Source organism: Hemitrygon akajei, chromosome 5, assembly GCF_048418815.1.
Source record: "Hemitrygon akajei chromosome 5, sHemAka1.3, whole genome shotgun sequence".
Classification (NCBI taxonomy): domain Eukaryota; kingdom Metazoa; phylum Chordata; class Chondrichthyes; order Myliobatiformes; family Dasyatidae; genus Hemitrygon; species Hemitrygon akajei.
In genome coordinates, this window is record NC_133128.1 from 136,087,128 (window position 1) to 136,105,454 (window position 18,327).

General features: G+C 42.4%; 1 long non-coding RNA gene across 1 annotated transcript; it reads right to left on the bottom strand.

Annotated features, from left to right (window-relative positions):
- Positions 1-167: 167 nt before the first annotated feature.
- LOC140727379 (uncharacterized) lies at positions 168-9,542 on the bottom strand. Its single transcript, XR_012098837.1, has 3 exons — positions 9,441-9,542; positions 7,671-7,811; positions 168-232 (listed from the first exon to the last, which is right to left on the bottom strand). It is a non-coding gene; the product is annotated as an uncharacterized lncRNA (long non-coding RNA).
- Between the last annotated feature and the right edge of the window lie 8,785 nt (positions 9,543-18,327).

Here is an 18,327-nt window from a genome sequence, read left to right on the forward strand (position 1 = left end):
TGGTGACATTGTATGCACTTTGATAATAAACTTACTTTGACATTGACTTTCCCATCAAGCCTCCTTTGCAACTTCTTTTGCATGGAGTGGCCCCATGCGAGGTCAGTTCTGTACATACCTTGTAACCCTCCCATGGTGAGGATCCTCCTGATGCTTCAGTAGATTCAGTACTAAGACTGTCTGTTTGGGAGACTGAGGTAATTTGTACCACAACATTTTTTTGTTGACTTCCCTGTATTTAAAAGAAACATAGAAAGAGTTGAGTTGCATTGACTATGCAGGAATAATAAGTGTCATCATTACAACACCCATAGATTCCACTTTCTGAACACTTGTAAGTCCTTCTACATTGACTGGAGCAGACAAGCATGAACCAGTGCATGTTATTTGAATTTTGTGCGTTACTGATTCATCAGTTCAAGGACATGTTAACGTATTAAACCTATCATATACAGTAAACATTTAAGGATCATTTAAATATTTAATAATGCAAGAGGTAAGAATGAAAACCCACTGTTAGCATCAATCACATTAAGATCAGTTAGAGAGCAGCCAGAAGAGATGCAGGCCACAACCATACTTCTCTCTTCTTTTCTGTATATAACGTGGCTCTGCCTGAAGTCAAACTATTCCATCTCCTCACACAACTTCTGCTGTGCCATTCTAAATGTAATCATCTGCCAGGCTGGGTTTAGGTATTTACAAACACAAGAAAATCTGCAGATACTAGAAATCTAAAGCAACACACTGGCGAAGAGTCTCGTCCCAAAACATTGACTGTTTACACTTTTCCATAGATGCTGCCTGGCTTACTGAGTTCCCCAAGCAGTTTGTGAGTGTGTATTGCAAGCTTAATCCAAGTGAAATTTGTACAAGCACAGAGAGCTCTGAAAACCATCAAGGATGTTTAGTAATACTTTAGGTTGTCTGCCTCAAAATATTAACACCAGTTCCCTACATGGACCATTTGGAAAATCCTTTCACTGGCTTTAGTTTTTCACAGTACGGTGAAGGAGCTTAAGCAGTGGTAGGTCTGTTTGTACAGTTCCATTAAAATGTTATTCAATGTTACAAGGTCTACCACATAAATAATAAGGCACAATAAATGCTCACCATATTATCACATAAACGTTAGCTTTTTAAGTTTACCAATGCAATACAAGTTGTATTTGAATCACATTGTTTACACCATGGGTGTCCAGGATCAGTGATTGCATGCCACGATCCTATGCTCGGTCCTGATCACCTGTATTTATCACACAGGCTCTGCTAACCTCTCACTCACTGACTAGGAGCAATAAACAGCAGCCAGTGACACTGTCACTAAAACAGCATTTTGGTATACTGTGGTAGAATCAATTTATCTAAACTCATTCCATTAATATCTCTAAATCTGGCTATCTTGTAATTTTTCTCCTTCCTTACTTCCTTAAATGTCTTGACCATTACCAAGGTTCTCCAATTTTAATGGTTTCTGATCATACAGTGATTCATAGTAAATGCATTTTAAATTTCAGCATGCCCATGGCTTCTTCCCTTTTGACCTGTTCAACTTCTTTTTCATGTCTTTTCTTCAAATTTAAGAGGAAATTCAAATTCGCGGGGAAGCTTAAAAACAAATGATCAGACTTAAATTCAAATATTTACTCCTACAAGCTACCTCTCTCTCTTTTTTTCACGTACATGGATAAACAATGGTCTTATCCTTATATTTTTGCTCCTACTCTAAAGTATCAAAGCCTTTTAATAATATTAATAAATTGTAGTGCATCACTTAATGACCATAAGATATAGCAGCAGAATTAGGCCATTTGGATCATTGGGTCTGCTCCACCATTTTATCATTGCCAATTTATTTTCCCTCTCAGTCTCCTGCCTTCCTCACCACCAACTCAACCTGCAAATTAACCTTTAGGGGATCCTGCACAAGGACTCCCAAGTTCCTTTTCACCTCAGATTTTTGAATTTTCTCACCATTTAGAAAATAGTCTATGCTTTTATTTCTTCTACAAGAGTGCATTGACCATACACTTCTGCCACTTTTTCCCCCATTCTCCAAATCTGTCCAAGTCCTTCAGTTGCCTCTCTCCTTCTTCAAAACTACCTGCCCCTCCACCTGTCTTTGTATTGTCCACAAACTTGGCCACAAACCCATCAAATTCTGTCATCCAAATCATTGACATACAGGTAAAAAGAAGCAGTACCCACACAGACACCTGTGGAACACCAGTAATCACCAATAGCCAACCAGAAAAGGGTCCCTTTATTCTCACTCTTTGCCTCCTGCCAGTCAGCCAATGCTCTATCTGTGGTAATATCTTTCCTGTAATACAATGAGCTCTTAACTTATTAAGCAATCTCTTGTGTGGCACTTTGTCAAAAGCCTTGTGAAAATCCAAGTACTCATCCACCAATTCTCCTCTATCTACTCTGCTTGGTGTTTCTTCAAAGAATTCCAACATCTGTCAGGTAAGCTTTTCCCTTGAGGAAACCATGCTGACTATGGCCTATTTTATCATATGCCTCCAGATACCCCAAGACCACATCCATAACAATCAACCCCAACAGCTTCCCAGCCACTGAGGTCAGACTAACTGGCTTATGATTTCCTTCCTCCTGCTTCTCTCCTTCTTGAAGAGGGGAGTGACATTTGCAATTTTCCATTCCTCCAGAACCATGCCAGAATCAATTGATTCTTGAAAGGTCATTGCTAATGCCTCCATAATCTTTTCAGTCACCTCTTTCAGACCCTGGGTTGTATACCACCTGGTCCAGATGACTTATCTACCATCCTCTTCTTGGGATCCTGCACCAACCTGATTTTTCCAATTTAGCTGCATATTGAAATCCCACAGGACTATCATAACATTGCCTTTTTGACAATCACTTTCTATTTCAATGTAATTTGTAGACTACATCTTTACTACTATTTGGGGGTCTGTATGTAACTCCCATCGGGGTCTTTTTACCCTTGCAGTTTCTTAGATCTACCCATAATGATTCTACACCTCCTGATTTTACGTCACCTCTTTCTATTGAATTGATTTTATTTTTTACCAACAGAGCAGTGCCACTCCCTCTGCCTTCCTGCCTGTCCTCTTGATACAATGTGTATCCTTGGACATTAAGCTCCCAGCTATCATCTTCCTTCAACCACAATTCATTGATGCCCACAATGTCATACATTTGAATTCAGTTTTAATTAACACTATTGTAGTACAAATTTTCATCACATGGTGCTTTATGATGGGAAAATAGCTAATCTACGACTTGCAATGTGATGTTGTGTCTGAGTCATGTGAAGTCAGAAATTAGACTCCACACTGCGCGTCTTGATTATCCATTTGTGGAATTTGCCATTTGTCTACATTGTGTCATGGACATAATGACATTATTCCTGGGTTTGAAATGAATAGGCTATCACTGCTAGAAAATAGTTCACAGATGCTGGTCATTCACAATGGAAGCCTGTTTCAGTGGTGCCCAGCAATTCAATTTAAATGACTCTTCACACACGTTTTTCACAAACTTCAGGTCTGTTGCAAAACATATTGTGATGTTGACTTTTGATCCTGAACTCTGCATAAAATCGACCACTTAGACTTTAGGGTTGATCCATTCCCCCATCTGCACTAAATATCTCTTCACCATTTGGGCTTCTGTGGTGGTCTTGCTGAGCCTGTTGTGAACTGAGAGTGAAGGAATTGTCAATAAAGTAAATGATGGGAAAAGATCTTTTTATGCACCATTTAAGTTCAGTTCTCACTATCACGGTGAATTGCTTGGTCTTTTATCGGGTGATATCTTCAATGCTACAATTGATGAAGGCACTGGCTAGAAGGCTGAATAACCCAAGCTCCTGAAACCAGCCAAAGTAGAACAGTTACATTTTGTGTTCATCTGAAAAATTCAACCACCTTCACATTAAACCTCCCTAAGCCTACATCAAACAACACCAATGGAACCTCTGCATATGATTACATGACTGTCTGGAAAAGAAGACAATACCAGAAGATGCATTTAGAGATTGAGTATTCAGCTTTGGTTAGCAGAAGAAGCAAGATCTTTTAGTGGGCAGGGAACCTGCCTGAAAGTGCTTCATAGAGATGGAAGAGACTGCACATGTTGAAATATAGAGCAACACACAATCTGGAAAACTCAGTAGGTCAGGAAGCATCCATGGAGGAAAATGGACAGTTGCTGTTAAGGGTTGAGTCCCAACCTAAAACATTGACTATCCATTTCCCTTCACAGATGCTGCCTGACCTTCAATGCCTTGAAAGTGTTTCATCGCGTATTTACAAATTGGGTAATATTCGTCTGATTATTACCTGTGGCAGCAATGACTGATTTTGGCATCACTTATCCACGTCAATATAATTAATAGTGATCTCTAACTTCACTTCAATCAGCAGCAGGCCAGGTGTGAGGTGTGAGGGAAGAGGATACAATCCTTCACAGTGGTATGAGATGGTCTCATATTTCTAAAGATATGAAGAATAAGAATACATTTTCCTCATTACTGGAACCTGGAGACATTTGCCACAGTGGTCTAGGTCAGTCTGACTTCCTGTGCGAGAACATGAGTTTCTGCACCCACTGATCCATTTTAGGAGAAGTTGCCTCCGTCCGTGGGTGACTGCGCCATGCCCAGGTGAGAAGCAGCATAGCTCTTCTGCGTCACCCAGACGCTCCACAGAGCCACCAAGTCTTTAAGTGGCCTCTGTCAAAATTCCCATGAGAGCACAGATTTTCCCCTCAGCTGATGATGGACAGATATGACAATGTCATCTGTCCCAGAGATGCAAAGCAGTTCAAGATCCAAAGTGAACTCTTCCTCTGTGAACTCCTGATCAAAGTTTAATACAAGAGGTGACTTGATAGAGGTGTATAAGATGTCATGAGGCATAGTGGGGAGCCAGAGACTTTTCCCTCAGGTGATTGGAGAAAAGTATACAGGGGATAGCAGAGGTAAGTTTTTTTTTAGCAGAGTGTGGTGGGTGCGTGGAACACGCTGCCGGGATGGTGTCGAGATTGGTAGCATTAAGCATAATGCTGCAATGTGCTCCTTGCCCTCTCTCACCTGCTGGCTTTCTGCCTGCCTCCTCCTGATCATGGCTGTTGTATGGGGTGGGGGGACTGTGGGAGTAGTAGAAAGACTGAAATTAAACAGACAAGAAGTGAAAAATAAAAGGAGTATTTGCTGTGTTGTGTGCAAGGGTCCATTTGAGTCGGCACCTGAGCAGACAGAAGAGTCCAAAAGGGATTTCCTGCCATTTCTCTGGCCTGAGCAACATTTCCTCAGAATTTTCCCTGTAGTACAAAGAAATAAATGTAATCTTCCTGTACTCCTACTGTATGGTTAACTCAATCATCATGGATGTATAATGTGTGTCTGAGCTACCTCCTGGGTCTGAATGTGCCAGCAGAAGGCAGCACAGGTCATATTTGAAGCACTCACCATAAAATAAGCCCCTAAGGTATAGCATTTCTTGCAACTTTGCTCAATGTTCAAGGTGTGTCAGCCTCACTGCTGCTGTAAACCTTGGTCCCTAGGGTCGCAGGATCCTGCTCCGAAAACCATCAATGTTACCTTCTCTTTTCCTTTGAGGGAATGGACAGGCTCTTTGGAGAGGGCTCTTCAATTAGTTCAAACCATGAACAAGTGCCAGCAGCTGTGGTAAGTTCACTGATGTTAACTGGATCTCCTAATATTGCATAACATTAAGTGCATTTGTTGTAAAGCTTGGATCACAATCCAAAGTTGTGCCCCTGGTATATCTAGATGCAAGTGAATTGGTGCTCCTATTAACTTCTGGATAATTTTGTTTCAGTATTCTTCAGTAATAACCAGATTCCTAAACTGGTGTCAACTCAATTTCCAATTCTGAGGTTCAAATTATATGCAAAATGGCACACAGAATTGATTGAGGAAAAAAAATGCAAATACCTGTATATTCCCCATTTTACTGCTCTTGATGTACTTTAATCTGATTTTCACTTTAGCAATTCTCCAAAGCAGTAACAGAAAGAGAAGCTGTGTGTTGGGCACTGACTATAAGATACAGGAGAAAAATTGGGCCATTCAGCCATCAAGTCTGCTTCACCATAGCTGGTTTATTTTCCCTCTCAATCCTATTCTTCTTCCTTCTCCCTGTAACCTTTGACACTGCTACCACCTCTGCTTTAATATACCCAATAACTTGGCCTCCACAAGCTATCTGTGGCAATTAATTCCACAGAGTCACCACCCCCCAGATAAAGTAAAAGGGATGTCCTTGCATTCTGAGGCAGTGCCCTCTGGTTCTGGACTCTCCCACTATTGAAAACATACTCTCCACATGCATTCCATCTCGGCCTTTCAATACAGTATTCAATATTACCATAAGAGCATAAGATGCAGGAGAAGAATTAGGCCATTTGGACCATTGAGTCTGCTTCACCATTTCATCATGGCTGATCCATTTTCCTTCTCGGCCCCAATTTGCTGTCTTCTCCCCTGGGTCCCTTCATACCCTGATTAATCAAGAATCTATCAACTTCTCCCTTAAATAGCCTACAGGCTCGAGGTGGACCATCTGACGGTGTGGTGTAAGGACAATGACCTGGTCCTTAACACTTCTAAAACAAAAGAGATGATCATTAACTTCAGGAGATCAAAGGACAGAGTACACACCCCCCTCCATATACATACATGGAGAGGTAGTGGAAAGTATGAAAAAACATAAGTTACTTGGAGTTATGTTGTCAAAACAGCTGATATGGACTACAAACACCTCGCTGCTTGTAAAAAAAAAGGCACAACAAAGACTCTTCTTCCTGAGAAAGCCGAAACAGGCCAAACTCCCACAAAAGCTGTTGCTTAACTTCAACAGAAGCACAATTGAAACCATCCTGACCAACAGCGCCACAGTGTGGTATGCCAGCTGCACAGCCGCTGAGCGACAAGACCTGCATCACGTGGTGAAGGCGGCCCAGCGAATTGTCAGGATGGAGCTCCCAAGAACTGGACACCATCTATTCCAGCAGACTCAGGAGGAAAGCAAGTAGCATAACCAGAGACACCACACATCCTGGCCACTCCCTGTTTGACCCGCTGCCGTCCAGCAAAAGGTTCAGGACACTAAAAGCCAGAACAAATAGACTGAGGAACAGCTTCTACCCCAGAGCTGTGGCCTCCATCACACCACCTTTATACCTTTTTTTTTTCCACCTACAAAGCATTTGGTCTCCTCCTGTGTTGAAATCATTCCATGATTCAACCTGACCAAAGTTTATAGAATGGCACTCAGCATTTTATCCCTTGGCTATGCCATTACTTCTTCAAATACTTCTATAAGGTTTGTTAATCAATTTCTTCCACTTGAAATCCATGTCAACTTTATTTTGTCCTTGGTTCCTATTTGTTTTCCTACTAAATCCTTTATTAAATTATGACTTCTTTTCAACAACGTTAACTTAATTCAGATAAAGTTCTGAGTTAGTTCTACTTTCCTGAGTTCGGAAATGGCATTAGCCATCCAGCAGAGCTCTGCTTCTACTCTCATGAAATTACACAGGAAGGCAAATGCAAAGTAGTCAGAAAAGAGTTTTATCCTACTTTTAGCTATTTTGTTATCTAAAAATGCCTCAACTATCATCTAGTGTTCGACAGATTGCTCCAGACTTACATTGCTTGAGTGAACACTTATTGAAGGCTTTGTGCTAAACCTCACTGGATTGGCATTCTCTGGATATCTTTGGTCCTCAGTTGCTTTTAACTTGCTGCTGTCATGTGAACCCACATCACTTGATGTAAAACCCAAAGGTACCTGAAAATACAAAGAATTAGATCATCGTCATGGGCACATTGCTAATTAATAAATGTTGATGTGATTATATAGGAGGTACGTACCCTCTGTTGGCCTAATACCTTGGCTCTACATCTCTACACCAATCTTAATCAGAGCCCTGATGAAACATTAACTGTTTATTCCTCCCTGTAGATGCTGCCTGACTTGCTGAGTTCCTCCAGCATTTTGCTCTGGATTTCCAGCATCTGCTTAATCTCTTTGTGTTTATAATCACTGGGTTATACTGTATGTGGTGGGTCATGTGCCAACAGATAGGGATCAAAAGCAGTTTTGGAGTTTTGAAGAATGATGGGGGAATCTCATTGAAATCTACTGAAAATTGAAAAGCCTAGACTAGAAGAGAAGAGGATGTTCTTAATGGTTGGACCAGGGGGTATCACCTCAAAATACAAGGAGAACCCTTCATCTGTTTATAACAGTGAAGAGCTGGAACTTCTTTCACCAGAGAGTGGTGAATCTGTGAAATTCATTGTCACAGATGGCTGTAGAGACCAAGTCATTAGGTATATTTAAAGTGGAGGTTGTGCTGGGTAGCCTGTAAGAGTTTTCACGCTTCCTGCACCAACATAGCAGGCCACAACTCACTAAGTTTAACCGGTACATCTTTGGATTGTGGAAGGAAGCCAGAACACCCAGAGGAAATTCACATTGTCATGGGAGGAAGGTACACAGTCCTTACAGATAATCAAACCACCACCTTATAGCTGGCTGCTGTAAAGCAATGAGCTAACAGTTACACTACTGATCTAACAAGGCCAAAATATCACATTATAATTCCAGTAAATTTCTCAAAGTTATCTGATTCCTCCTCCTGGAGTTCTCTCTTCTCCAAGTTTGGCAAGTTTGTTAATTAGGTCTCGAGCAAAAATACATATTGCTGGAGGAACTCAGTGGATCAAGCAACAACTGTGGAGGTACAGAAATGGCTGGCATCTGGGGTTGAAACCCTCCATCAGGACTGAGAATGCAGAGGGGAATTGGCCGGGATAAAGAGATGAGAGGGAGGGGTGAGAGACAGGCTGGCCGGTGATTGGCTGAAAAAGGTGATGTGAGGGATGATGGGCAGACAGATCCAGGTAAGGGAAGGTAGGCCAAGGAAGAAGAGACCCAGGTGGTTAGGTCCTTGGGTGATGAGAAGATGGAATCAAGGAGAGATAATAGCTTCCACCCTCTTTCTCTACCTTCCCCTCCTCATTTACCAAACCCCCTCCACCTGGCTCCATCTTATTTATCCTTATCTGGTTTCATTTATCTATCCACCCACCAGCCTCTATCTCAAAATTGCTCCCTCTCTCCCCACAGCTTCATCTGCCCATCGTCCCCCATTTCACCCGGTTCCACCCACCGTGTACCAGCCCATCTCTCACCTCACCCTCACACTTCTTTATACTGGCTATCTCCCCTCTACACTCTCATCCCTGATGCAGGCCCCCCCCCCCCCCCACAGATGTTGCCGAGTTCCTCCACCAATTTGTGTTCTGCTCTGGATCCCAGCATCTGAAGTCTCTATTGATCAGGTTTCCCCCTTCTTTCGAACTGCCCTGAAAGTTACCACGATTCCACATCTTCTGTGGGCCCTTGACTTACACGTTGTTGGAGGTTGGTTGACAGTAAGCTTCCAATAATTTCTTGTGAATCTTTACCCTCTACAAAACTGCACCGCCTTTGTGGTATCCACTTGGTCTCATGAAGAATAGCACTGCTAGGTAGGGTATCTTCCGTGGGAAAATGTAACTGCAATATAAAGGACCAAAGCTGTCACAAATGCCATTACCCCAGCACTCTCATTCATTAAATATTATTCCCATTCAGCAGAACTAAAATTCAAAGTTAATGGAATAAATTGAATAAAAGATCATCAAATGGGTGCTGTCCACACAAAATGGGACAACTAATGAAAGAATACCCATGGCAGCCTTCAATCTAATATCCTCTTTGACTGTCGTTCTATTGTTCAGATGAAGTCAGGGTTAATTTTTGAGTCCCAGTCATTCCACAATTATCTCTGGAGTTCATATCTGCCCAAGGATTTTTAACTATTTTTGAATGACGTTGAGTCATTGTGTTCCACAAATTAGTTCAATTAGCACAGAAATATTTCATGGAAATAGATGTGTTAAGTCTCATTTTAGATTAACATACACCTGTGACTTTGTGAATTTGGCCGATAGGATACTGTATTAAGAAATCTTAAATTTCATTATACTATAAAAATCAAGCAATGCTTGTTCAGGTATCAGGACCTGAAGTGAATTACTATCAAATTTTTACGAGTTAAATTCAGACCTACTTGACCTGATGCACTCTTGGACATGAAGTCATCACTACATTGGATTTTACTTACATTGCTCTTCAGTCCTTTTTTTGCTTTCTGGTTTGCTTCAGGAGGAGAAAACTATAACAGAAAGGGTCAAAATGATGCTCAATTGCAGATCCACTTTCACATTCATCAATGAATTCCTCCACACCTCTTACCTGGTAAATTACTGCCCAAACCTACAGAATATTGAAAGGTTTCAGTAGAGTAGAAGTGCTGCACTAGGTCCAAGGGGCACAGCCATAAAACAGAAGGATAAGGAGGAATTTATTTAGCCAGAGGGTGGTGAATCTGTGGAATTCATTGCCACAGACGGCTGCAGAGGCCAAGTTATTGGGTATATTTAAAGCAGCAGTTCTTGATTATTAGGGGTGTCAAAGGTTATGCGGAGAAGGCAGGAGAATGGGAATGAGAAGGAAAATCAATCAGCCGTGATTGCATAGTGGAGCAGATTCGATGGACCAGATTACCTTATTCAGCTCCTACATCTTATGGTCTAATCTCTTTGAAACACTCCATAAGATTGGTTAGACATAACCTGTCATGCACAAAGCCATGTTAACTATCCCCAAACAAACTCTATCTATCCAAATACTTATATACCCGTTTCCTTGGAATACCTTCCAGTAATTTACCTGCTACTGACGTCAGGCTCACCAGCCTATAATTTCCCGGCTTATTCTCAGAGCCACTGTTGAACAATGGAACAAGATTAGCTATCCTTCAGTCCTCTGACAACTCCCCTGTGGTTAAAATGATGTTTTAGATATCTCTGCCAGGGATCCTGCAATTTCTGAACAAGCCTCCCACGATGTCTAAAGAGACACTTTTTCTGTCCCTGGGGACTTATCCAGCCAAATTTGCCCCAAGACAGTAAGAACCTCCCCTCCTGTACATGGTCTATGATCTCATGGCTGTTTTGCTTCAGTACGTAAAACAACACACAAACTGGCCACTTAGCCCACAATGTTGTGCTGAGCCAATAGAATTAGTAATTGTGTGGTCCTCCACTGGTCGGGGTCAACTGTGGAAGTTGCAAGCCAAGGCAGTATGTTATGGAGAGCACAGGAGCCCATGTATCAGGCACAAGGCTGATTAATCCAAAAGGAATGGCAGAGACTGATGCAGTTTGGCACCAATGGCATTGCAGGAGTGGCCAGTCAGCATTGAACTCAACATAGGACTGTCTTAGGGACTTGAACTCCGGATTTCTCCTCAGGGTTTACTCCCGAAGGCTTTCCCTTGAGTGGGCGTAGCCAAAAGGCAGCGGAGGTTTGAGATCGGAGTTTTTCTTCTGCTAGAGGTGCTGCCAACCACGGCTGATGAGCCCCATCTGCCCAAAATTAGTAATCAAATGCAAGCAAATCTAATCTATTCTGCCTACACAATATCCACATCCTTTCCTCAGATTCATGTACCTACCTAAATGTCTCTTAAGTTCCTAATGTTTCTACCTCTACCACCATTCCAGGCAGTGCATTCCTCATGTAAAAGACTTTCTCCTCACATCTCCTTTACCCACCTTCTCATTTTAAATGCATGTCTTCTGATATTAGACATTTCGACCTCAGGATCTTGTCTGTTTATTCTACCTGTGCCTCTCATAATCTTACAAAAGTCTATCTGATCTCTCCTCAGCCTCCACCACTCCAGAGAAACAAAACCAAGTTTGCCCAGCTTCTTGTTATAGCAGATGCCCTCTAATCCTGGTAAACCTCTTCTGAACCCTCTCCAAAGCCTCCACATTCTTCCTACAGTGGGGCAACCAGCAATACTCCAGAGTTTCGCAAAGCTGCAACATAACTTCTCGACTTTTGAACTCAGTGCCTCAACTAATAAAGGCAAGCATGCCATATTCCTGACGAAGGGTCTCAGCCCGAAACGTCGACAGTGCTTCTCCTATAGATGCTGCCTGGCTTGCTGTGTTCCACCAGCATTTTGTGTGTGTTGCCATATTCCTTCTTAACAACAAACTATGTCCACAGATTTTGTGTCCATCTCCCAAGTACAGATGCAAATTGAATATATCCCCCATCTCTTTCAGCTCCATGCATTGATGATCACGCTGTTCCCTAAGAGCACCAATTTTGACCCTTGCTATCCTTTTGCTCTTAATATACTCATAGAAGCCCTCGGGATTATCCTTCACCTTGTCTGCCACAACGACCTCTCACCTTCTCTTAACCCTCTCTTGCATTTCTTCTTCTCCTCAAGTGCTTCATTTGTTCCTTCCTGCCTACAGCTGCTAGGCACCCCATTTTTCTTAACCAGGGCCTCAGTATCTCTCAAAACAAATGCCAAGGTACCCCAAAACTGTTAGTCTTGCCTTTTATTCTAACAGGAACATAGAAACTCAGTACTCTCAAAGTTTTACTTCTGAAGGCCTTCCAATTACCAGTCATCCCTTTGCTAGAAAACAACCTGACCCAATCCATACGTGACACACTGTTCTGAACCCATCAAACTGGCCTTTCTCCAGTTTAGAATTTCAACCCAAGGACCAGTCCTATCCTAATCACCTTTAATGGGAAAAGAAAAATCTTAGCAAATCTCAGCAAAGAATCCATCTACTGTTTAGTAGGGGAAAGGTAAGTCTTCTAAAGCAGACACAAACGCTCAGCATTTTTTCTGAGCTTCTGCCCCACACGTTATTGCTAAAGCACTCCTCGGGTTAGCTGGCAATTTGAAGTGCTTGTTGGTATGTGCAGAACAGTATGACTGCACCTTCGGAAGACACAAGGACTTCAGAAACATCCGTGGTGGAGCATAAACACGAAGAAGTCTGCAAATACTGAAACCCAAAGCTACACACATAAAATGAACTCAGCAAGTCAGGCAGCATCTATGGAAGTTAATAAGTAATCGACGTTTTGGGCCGAGATCCTTCATCAGGACTGGAAAGGAAGGGGGAAGATGCCTGAACAAAAAGGTGGGGGAAGGGGAAGGAGGATAACTAGAAGATGATAGGTGAAGCCAGGTGGGTAGAAAGGTAAAGGGCTGGAGAGGAAGGAATCTGATAGGAGAGGAGAATGGACCATGAGGGAAAGGGAAGGAGAAGGGGTCCCAGGGGGAAGATGATAGGCAGGTGACATGAGTTAAGAGGCCAGAGTGGAGAATAAAAGAAGAGGAGTAGGTGAGTGAACATTTTTTTTTACTGAAAGGACAAATCGATGTTCATGCCATCAGGTTGGAGGCTATCCAGATGGAATATAAGGTGTTGGACCTCCACCCTGAGGAATGGGAATCAGAATTAAAACGTTTGACCACCAGGAAATCCCACTTCTGATGGACGGAGTGGAGGTGCTCGACGAAGTAGTACCTCAATTTACGACTGGTCTCACCAATGTAGAGGAGGCTGCATCGGGAGCACCAGACGCAACAATTGATCCCAGTAGATTCACAGGTAAAGTGTTGCTTCTCCTGGAAGGACTGTTTGGGGCCCTAAATGGAGGTGAGGGAAGAGGTGAATGGACAGGTGTAGTACATTAGCCACTTGCAGGGATAAGTGCCGGGTAGGACAAATGGACAAGGGAATCTCGGAGGCAGTGATCACTGCAGAAAGTAGAGAGAGGGAGGAGGTAAAGATATGTTTGGAGGTGGTATCCCACTGGAAATGGTGGAAGTTACATAAGATGATGTGTTGGATGCGGAAGCTCACGGGGTGGTAGGTAAGGACAAGAGGAACTCTGACTCTGTTAGGGCAGCGGGAAGATGGGGTGAGCGTGGATGTTTGGGAAAAGGAGGAGATGTGAGTGAGGGCAACATCTATGGTGGAGGAAGGGATACCCAGTTTTTTCAAGGAAGAGGGCATCTCTGATGCCCTGGAAATGAAAGCCTCATCTTGGGAACAGATGCAGTGGAGATGAAGGAACTGAAAAAAAGGGGATGGAATTTTTACAGGAGACAGGGTGGGAAGAGCTATATTCAAGATAACTGTGGGCATCAGAAGGTTTATAAAAGATGTTGGTCGACAGCTTCTCTCCAGAGATGGAGTCAGAGAGATTGAGAAAGGGGAAAGAAGTGTCAGAAATGAACCAAGTGAATATAAGGATAGGGTGTAAGTTGGAGGCAAAGTTGATGAAATTGACGAGCTCAGCATGGCTGCAGGAAGCAGCACCAATGCGGTCATCAATGTAGTGGAGAACGTTCCTGGGAAAGGCTTGAAACATGGACTCTTTTACATAGCCAACGAAGAGGTAGGCATAGGGTGCCTGTGGGTCCCCTGGACTATGGAGAAAGTGGGAGGAGCTAAAGGAAAAATTGTTGAGGGTGAGGACCAGTTCTGTCAGACAGAGGAGAGTGGTGGTGGAAAGGGAACTGCTTAGTTCTTTTATTGAGAAAGAAATGGAGAGACTTAAGGCCTTCTTGATAGAGTATAGAGGTGTATAGTAACTGAAAATCCATGGTGAACATGAGGACGTTAGGACCAGGGAATTGAAAGTTACTGAGGAGATCAAGTGCATGAGAAATGAAGTGATGTAGGTGGGAAGGGACTGAATCCAAGGGGATAGAATGGAGTCGAGGTTTGAGGACATGAGTCCAGTGGGGCAGGAGAAGGCAGAGATGTGAAATATAGGGATCTTGTATGCACCAGAACAAGTGCTGGAGAGAATGTAAACAAATGGAGTCATTAAGACCATAAGATATAGGAGCAGAAGTAGGCCATTCGGTCCATCGAGTCTGCTCCATCATTCAATCATGGGCTGATCCAATTCTTCTAATCATCCCCACTCCCCTGCTTTCACCCCATACCCTTTAATGCTCTGACTAATCAAGAACCTACCTATCTCTGCCTTAAGTAGTGGAGATAAGAAATGTGATAGTAAGAAATAGTGGACTAAATTGTCTTAGGTCCATGCAAGAATCAACCACATACAGAATAAGACTCTTTACATATGACAGCTCAGTTTACAAGTTTACTTACTTGGGCTGGGGTGTTCCTTGACATAAAATTGATTAAAAATGGACCTGGTTCTGTTTGTTCTAACTCCTTGTCATCTTGCTTATCTTCTTGTATTGTTATTTCTGGAGAAGGAAACTGCAATAGGAAGTGCCAAATGATGACATTGAAATGTAATCAAATGTTCCAATACTTCTAGCATTCTCACAGTCTTTCACTCAGTATCACCTTCTTGATAAAACTAGTCAGCTGGAAATCAATACTCATTGGTCATGCTTTGAGTTGCTGTAGTCTCAATTAGCACAACTTTAGTTAGTGAGATATCGTGTTTGCATTGTAATCACAGACTATTCATATTGCTTATACACTCAGTGACCACTTTATTAGAAACCTCATTTTCATGATCTTCTGCTTCTGTAGCTCATCCACTCCAAGGTTCAATGTGTTGTTCATTTGGAGATGCTTTTCTGCACACAACTGGTAATGGAGTGGTTATTAGAGTTACTGTCGCCTTTCCAGTCAGCTTGAGCCAGTCTGGCCATTCTCGTTTGACCTCTCTCATTAACAAGGCATTTTCACCGCAGAACTGCCACTCGCTGAATCTGTTTTGTTTATCTCACCATTCTCTGAAAACTACGAAGGCTGTTGTTCATGAAAATCAGGGTTTCTGAGAGACTCAAACCACCCCATCTTGCACCAAAAATCATTCCACAGTCAATGTCACTTAGATCACATTTCTTCCCCATTCTGATGTTTGGTCTGGGCAACAAATGAACCTCTTGACCATGTCTGCTTTGAGTTGCTGCTACATGATTGGCCAACTAGATATTTGCATTAATAAGCAGGTGGACAGGTGAGCCTAATAAAGGGACCACTGCGTGTATGTTGTTAGAGTGGATTTTCATTTCTAGTATTTTTAAACAGCTCACTGTAGCCTAGTTATTTGAAATCAAACTGAACTTTCTTGACAATTGCTAGTTTTCAGATCGATTAGGAACTTACAAGAGTTGAGCTGATCTGATTAGGGACGTCCACTCTTCTGTGTTCTGCTGCTGCCGATAACGATTGTGGTCTCTCAGGCTCTGGTTCAGGGACGTCAGATTTTGCTTCGAATTTCACAGATGTTACATTATCTGGATTCCCGGGCATTATTCCTTGAAAAATTCTGTGCATCCATTGCTGGATAAAAGTCAGATTCAAGATTAACCATGATTGTGAGGATTGGAGACACAAAAATTCCATTTACACTGCCTCTCCAACAGCAAGCCTCATGTAGTGCCTCCTCACTGGAAACTGAACTCCTTTCAGACTCAGGCTGAACTACAGAGGACGGGGCGGGGGGGGAGGTCTGGCCCCTGTACACGTAGCACACAGGCCCACCAGTGTGTGGACATGCCCTGGTGCTCATGAGCCAGATCCCAGCTATGGGTAAATAGCCCCACTGCCTTATGGACAGCCTCGCGAGAGACGAAGGCTACGGGAGTAACCCAGACTGCAAATCTGGAGTGGAGCCACTAAGATGGTTGAATGACATTGAACATCCTTCCGGCAGCTCCTGCAGCCAAACTGGTGCCAAACGTATTCCTTATATATACACACATACACATACTGCCTAACTGGCTGAGTATTTCAAAGAATTTTCAGCTTCATTTACATGATATGAATGTTCAAACTTAAGTCAAATTGGGAATTTGATTTCAGGAAATCATCCTGTATAAAAAGTGGCTATTTGGCCCATTTTTTCCAGTTCCATACCCAATCAACTATTAATCTACTCTTATTTACCTACATTTGCCCCTTCACCCTGTAAAATATCTGCTGAGTATGTTTTCAATTCTCTTTTAAAAATTACTAATGAGTCAAGAGGCACCACTGCAGATTATTACTTTTGCAAAGAAAAGTTCTCTGCATTTTAACTTTGATCAGGATCACAGAGAATTAGTAATACTGGTGGAAGTCATCATGTCCATGATGATCAAAAAATAAAATAGCCAGATGAGCCTGCACTAAGCCTGTGATTTAAATTTGTAAATGTAAAAAAGGTTTCTGCCCTTAAGCCACTTTCAGGCAAAAAAAAGATCAAAAACCCAATCAACTTTGCATGGATATTTTTCTCCTCCCCCTTCTAATCCAAGTTCTTTAAATCTATGCCCCTCGGTTTTCAGATCCCTGCACTAAAAGAAATAGATTTCTACAACATACTCTGTCTTTGCCACTCATAATATCATGTGCCTCAATTAATCATAACTTTCGTCATCTCCATTTCAAGGTAAACAGCTCCACCCTATCCAGCCTTGGTAGCCTACCCCATGTAACAGACTTCCAACGTTACATTGTTGCACAGAATTCCATGCCTTGACTAATTAAAGGAAATCATCCTGTACACCTTTTTGAACCATTTTACTGACAGGTCCTGTTAGCTTCAAAAGTAAATGGAAGTACGCTCTGGGTCCTTATGTTTCATTACACCTTTCAATAGTCTTCCATTTATTACACAATCCTTTGCCTTGTCACACCTTGCCAAAAGAATTACTTCACACTTCGCCAAAATGAGTTTGCTGCTTTTCAAAGGTTTTAAAGGTACATTTAATGTAGAGAAATGTGTACAATATACATGCTGAAATGCTTTTTCATCTTATGTAACAAAACTTCTGTATCTTCCTCCTCGCTGTCATTACATTAACAACTTTTGAGCCATCAGCATGCTTCCTCCAGTTAAGTCCAAATCAATAAGTTATATTGATTTAAAATATAGTCTGCAAAAGCCTTAGGTACATATATACAGTATGTGTATGTATGTATCGAAGGTGCCTAAAACTTGGACGGTACTTTAGTAATTGTACGTATTGCACTGTACTGCTGCTGCACAAAACAAATTTCATGACATTTGTGAATGACGATAAAGCTGGTTCTGATATGGGTCTCTATTGTGGAACGAGAGTGGGAAGGGAGCAGGGAGAGGGGAATCATGATTGGGAAAAGGGAAGGGAGAGTGGAGGGAGTGGGAACCACCAGAGAGACATTCTTTAATGATTAATAAACCAATTCTTTAGAATCACATGAACTTAGCAGGTGTCTCAGGGCCGGGTTTGTCTGCACGCATGCCACCTCCCGACCCTGACACTCTTTCTCTGCCACCTGTCCCGCACCCCTCCCGCAGTGCTCTCCCCTTGCCATCCCCAACATCCCTTACTCCTGCCAGACTCGCTCTCCATTCCACATTGACAAAAACCATACAGTGCAGAGCTCTTAGGCAC